The sequence below is a fragment of the Sebastes umbrosus genome, chromosome 1, assembly GCF_015220745.1.
Source record: "Sebastes umbrosus isolate fSebUmb1 chromosome 1, fSebUmb1.pri, whole genome shotgun sequence".
In the NCBI taxonomy this organism is placed as follows: domain Eukaryota; kingdom Metazoa; phylum Chordata; class Actinopteri; order Perciformes; family Sebastidae; genus Sebastes; species Sebastes umbrosus.
The window spans coordinates 6717882-6724246 of NC_051269.1; the positions used below are offsets into that span (position 1 = coordinate 6717882).

Below are 6365 nucleotides of genomic sequence, written 5' to 3' on the forward strand. Positions count from 1 at the left end.
CGGGGACGATTATAAAGGCAGCACCGGCACTGTAGTGACGCGTTAGTGACACCTTGTGGTGAAACCGGAGTGTTGCAAGCAGAGACCAACTCAGGTACTTAAAACAATCTGTTTTTACGAGGCTAGATGAGCATTGAGAGCTTATCTTTGTTGATTTTTTTTTTCTTAATAACAACTTAAAAATAAATTTGGAACAAACTGGGTGACCTGTATTTTATTTTATTTTGTAATAATACTGTAAAAAAAAAAGCACCTTAAATTCTTCTTTGTTTATTTATCTTTGTATTAATTCCCTTATTTATTTATTAATCTATTTATGTACACTTCTGTTTATTTTTCCCTTTTATTTATTTATGCATTTATCTTTATTATTTTTTTTTAAATGTATTAATTTATTTTTGCATTCATTTGTTATATATTTATTTTGGCACTTATTTTATTGTTTTTTTAATATTTATTAATAAATGTATGGATTTATTTATGTATGTGTTCATGCATTTATTTATTTATTTATGTACGATTTTCCCTTTGTATTTCACCCCTTGTTTATTTCCCCAAACTTTTATATTTCTATATTTTTTTCTTTTTACATTTCTTTATGCAGTTCTGCCTCATTATGCAAATGAGGGGCTGCCACTCAACACTCAATAAATAAATAAAAAATAAATGCAAAAACAAATGAATAGTAAAAAAATAGGTGCATAAATAAATAAATCTAAAAATTAATAAAAATATATATATATATAAGTAAATAAAAGGGAAAATTAAACAAGAGTAAGTAAATAAATAAATAAATAAGGCAATTACAGTAATACAAAGATAAATCAATTAAAACAAATATCAATTTATGTCATACTGTATATTCAATTAATTAATGGCTATATTAATTTTTTATATATTTTTTACCACATTTAATGACATGTGTATTTATTTATCGAGTCATTTATTTATTCATTTATTTTTTATTTTGGCAGGCTCCGTTCTCCATACTCTGACACCTCTACCAAAGACCACCACAACAGTGTACATGCTGTGGAAACCTGAAGGATGTAGTGCGTTGAGAGTCTCGAAGAATATTTTCTAAAATGTCGAACTATTCCTTTATCATGCATTTTTCTTTATCTATACCCAGACACAGAAAGTGTGTTTCGGTAATATCAGCTGCAAGTGTCGTCAAAATGTCCTTATTCTCCAAAAATGTCCTCACAAAGATAGAAGTACAACAGCACAAACACACGTCTAGACTGAAAACTAATGAATGTATTTCATATTGTCAAGCTGCAGTTTCTCTGAGGGCATCTGTATGTGTTTGTCAAACCCTTTTAGTGGTTCTTATTCCTCTTTTCTATCCTCCTCTCTTTCTTCTCTCTCTGTTTTATGTCTCAGACATCTTCTCCTCTCAAACACTTGGAGGCAAATCATTTTATCAGCTCTTTCCTCCCTCTCTTCCGTCTCATTTCCTTCTTTGTCTCCCTCCATCTCGCTCTCTCTCTCTCCCTCTCAGGTGTGATCTGTGTGGGGAGTTTCTGTCTAGACAACCGATTATACCAAATAATGAGGGAGGGATGGAGGAAGGGAGGGGGATAGACGGAGCATGAAAAAGGAGAGAGGAGGAGGATGTGATGTGAGGGAAAGAGAAGTGTAGTGTCAGACAGAGAGGAAGATAAAACAGGAGGAAAAGGATAGAAGAAAACATGACGGAGGAGAAGAAGAGAAAAAATAAGAGGAGAGAAGAAGGTGATGGAAAGAAAGGAAATAAGGACAAGATTTGCATAATGAGGCAGAACTGCATTAGAGAAATGTAAAAATAAAAGAATACAGAAATATAAAGTTTGGGGAAATAAATAATGGGTGAAATACAAAGGGAAAATTGTGCATAAATAAATAAATGCATGAACACATAAATAAATACATACATTTAAAAATAAAAAAATAAATAAAACCTAAGTGCAAAATGCAAAAATAAATGAATAAATATAATAGAAATGCAAAATTAAAGAAATTGAAAAAATAATAAAATTAAATTCATAAATAAGAGGGAAAATTAAACAGAACAGTAAATAAACAAGTAAGGGAATTCATACAAAGACAAATAAATAAAGAAGAAAATTAACAGAAAAAATTATGTCACATTTTATAAATGAATAAATGGCTACATTTATTTCTAATATTATTTTTGCTACATTTATGACTTATTTATTTAATTATTTAGTCATTTAGTTTTTTGGCAGGTTCCATCCTCCATATCACTGCACTAGTTGAGGATTATTAGTCAGGATTTATTATTAAGAGTCTAATCATGAAGACTGCATGTGTTTCCTGTTAGTTGTTGTTGTACAAATAGTGTCATGGTGTTATAGTGTTTTGTTTGTGATTTTTACATTGGAGACTTTGGGGCCAAAAAGGAAATGAAATGAATAAAATAAAACACTGTAAATTAAACTAGAAATTAAATCAACCTCCAACAGAAATGCTTGTGGACGAGAGAGAAGAAGGACGAGAAAGAACAAATGAGGGAAGACAGACAGAAAAAAGTGAGATTGAACAAATATAAGAGGAAGAAATGTGATAATACTATATATACTATATACTACATACACTACACACACACTAAACAACACTGAGCCAGAACAGAGAAACCCTATCAGTCACACAGGCTTTACTTACTGTGTGTTGATGAGTAATCAACGAGCCCAGAAACCTCCCAGACACAAACACAAACACAAACACACACACACACACGCACACACACACACACACACTATAATAGGCTTATCCAGCACTGCAGTTTCAGCCTTTAAACTGGGGCTTTTTATTCTTTGCTGTTTCGATGACAGAATATTCTCTATATGCTAAAACAATATTGACTTCTAAAGAAACCTTCTTATGCACTAGGGCTGGGAAGATACACCTATCTCCTTACTATCACGATACTTGGTTGCCGATCGATATGTATAGTGATTTTTAAGTATTGCGATTCGATATTACAATTTATTGTGATTTTTGTTAACTTTTTTAACACTAGACCATGGGGAAAAAGTTGAATAATACACTTCTAGGGACTTTTACTTTGGAAAATCTCTAAATTAATATAGTAATAATGTTTGATTTTCAGCATGTATGTAGTCAGAGATTTCCTGAAGTCAAATATATTAGTCATTGTCAGGCATTATTTATTATTTTTAAATAATATAATTTTATTTTTTTCCAACATGCCAAAAATCCCAAACTAATTTATTGATAAAAGCCATTTTTTATTGATGAAATAAAAAATAGAAATTCTGAGACGTTGCCTTAAAAATTGTAGAAGTTAATTTTATTCTTATTTTTCATACATTTTAGACATTAAAAGTTAATTACAAAATCAGTCATTAAATAAACAAAGGTTACTTACAGTTTTTCACTTTCAATTTGAGTCTGGTATTTTTCCTTGAAGAAGGAAGATTTGCATAACTGAAGGCTCATTTTTCCACCACAGATGGAGAGTCCAATGAGTCAGACGGAGCGTCCAACCTCTCCAACTTCTGGGACACTCTGAGTTGAGTATAGTTCATCATGACCGTCCGTCCTCTGCCTCCTGCTCTTTGTCAGCTTCTACTGAAGCCCCATGAATAGCAACATTTCCCATGTCATTGTCAGGAATTATTTATTAATACATTTCCCTCACAGATTAGTGGTATTTTCTTTTTAATTTATAAGGGACATGCAATGTTTTATACTTCTGGTGAATATAATCCAATCAATCTTATTTCCATATATGTATTTTGTATATACAGTTCCCTTTGTTAACACCTTATTTTGAAAACCTGACATAGTCCCACGTGTCTACTTCCTCTAACTTCTCCAAGGTGGTCTCCAGCTCTCCCGTCAGCTCCTTTCTCTTTATACATCCATGGTCAGCGTCGGCCCATTTGACCACGGAGATGAGAGCGACGGCCCCTTCGACCGCACGTTACCGCAATACGATAACGTTTCCTGTCCGTGACAGAGTTAGCATGCAGCTTTAGCCGTGATGTCTAGCTCTGCTTTTCCTGCAATGTGTGAAAGCCAAAGTGTTTCCATCCTTTACTGGATGTGTAATGTTTACCACGCTGGATTTAACATGTGAGGGTGCAGGTCGTATCCACGCAGACCCTCCAACGTTTTATACTTTCTCGTTTCGGCTCGCTGCGGTTTGTTTTGGTTGACGGATACGGAACGTATATGACGTCACGTTACTCAGACTACAACGAGCAGTAACTTCCTTCTAGGAGAAAATAACACATTTATACTGCATGAAAAAAACTGCATGTGATGATCATAAATGTGATTGGATTGTAGTTTCATATGATATCAGTGTCATCACTCTGAACCTGCTACAGCCTCTGAAAGACAGTAAAGTCGGTTAGGATCGCAGGGGGTTAAACTTCTCTCTCGAGCTCTCTATTTTCATTCTTTTCAACAACTGCAGTATTTCTGTCGTTTTTTTAATGTGTACAAACGAGTGCAGCTCTATGAATGTCTTCCAGGAGGGACTGACTGTAAATGTTTACCATTATAATCATCTCCCTCCTCTCAGTCATAGCAGGCTGGAAACAGCAATAAACACCTCTGATGTGGTCGGACTGAGACAGACAGACAGACAGACAGACAGACAGACAGAGAGACAGACAGACAGACACAGACAGACAGACAGACAGACAGACAGACAGACAGACAGATAAGAAATTGAGAGGCATCAAACCTGTTACACTGTAATCAGATTAGTCAATGTCATAATTAGATCCAATACATACATACGCACACACACACACACACACACACACACAAAACACACACACACAGACACACTGAAGTGAGAATAACCCACCAGACAGACTTACCTACCAGCTTCCCTGCTGTTTTTAATTTTCTGGATTGAAATAAAGCAAGCATAAAGTGTGTGTAGGTGTGTGTGTGAACCTTTTTTCATCCTTTTAATTTGTCTCATCTGCTTTCTCTCTCTTTCTGCACACTTCTTTTTCTGCCTTTAAAGAAGCAGTGGGTAGAAATGGAGCAAATATGATTTTAAAAAGTTATTTTTATAAAACGTTCACTATATCTTGACAGTAGTGCATGAGACAGGTGATATGAAAAACATCATGTTCCTCTGTGTCCTCCAACATCTCACAGAGGAGCTGATCTGGAGTTGTTTTGTCCACTTGTTTTTAATCATCTTTAATAGTATTTCACATAGTCAGTGCTGCCGCTGCGAACATCTTGGTCTCGAGCCACTTTGGAGTCGGTCTCGACTCTGATTTGGACTTGACCTCTCCATCTTGATATTGCTCAGACTTAAGCTGGTTATACACTGTACGATCAGAAATTTTGGTCTGCCGTCCACAGGCTCTCTCACAGTTGAAGCAGAGTCACGAGCTGATTCCCCAACGTCAGCGCCTTTTTCCTGCTTTTCTTACAGTAATCAGAGTGTAGCTATCAAGATAACAATGTAGGTTACAACAGATATAGCCAGTAAAACGTAGCTAGCTTACCTCCAATTCTCTCTGTAAAAAATGGACAAGCCATACTGTCCACGTTTTCCTCGCCACAGTGAGTCCATTTAACGTTACGCCGGCGCCTCTTTTTTTAGACGTTTCAGCAGACAGGATGGCACAGATGATCAAGGCAGCACGTTTCTGCCTTGTTAGCACTGTGACCTGTACAGACCTCTGATAGCAAACAAACTGTACCGGCCTCGGAGCTTTCAAACCAATCTTTATTGACAACAAGTCGTAATATTATGAGAATAAAGTCATTACTTTACGAGAAAATAAGTCGTAATATTATGAGAATAAAGTCAGAAGTTTACAAGAAAAAAAGTCGTAATATTATGAGAATAAAGTCAGAAGTTTACGAGAAAAAAAGTCGTAATATGATGAGAATTTCTCACAATTATGATACTCAGTTTTCCTTATTTAATTGTTATTTAATTTTACAGATTCAGTTCCCCTTCAAAAATTATTATTTATTTTATTTTATTTTATTTTATTTTTCAGAATGTGTTTTCTGAATAACTCTCACTCAATATGAGCCTTAACAGCTCACGTTAGGTGAGAGGTCATGATGCATGTTTTTGGACAGTCGGAGGAAACCAGAACACCTGGAGGAAAACCGCCGTTGACACGGAGAGAACATGCAAACTCTACACTTCATATCGCACAAGGTGACGGTGCTACACCTCATATCGCACGAGGTGACAGTTATACACCTCATATCACATGAGGTGACGATGTGACACCTCATATCGCACGAGGTGACGGTTATACACCTCATATCGCACGAGGTGACGGTGCGACACCTCATATCGCATGAGGTGACGGTGGTGACGGTGCTACACCTCATATCAC

At 35.5% G+C, this 6365-nt stretch overlaps 1 long non-coding RNA gene across 1 annotated transcript; it reads right to left on the bottom strand.

The window, feature by feature from the left end:
- Positions 1-5979: 5979 nt before the first annotated feature.
- LOC119486139 lies at positions 5980-6365 on the bottom strand. Its single transcript, XR_005206464.1, has 2 exons — positions 6257-6365; positions 5980-6226 (listed from the first exon to the last, which is right to left on the bottom strand). It is a non-coding gene; the product is annotated as an uncharacterized LOC119486139 (long non-coding RNA).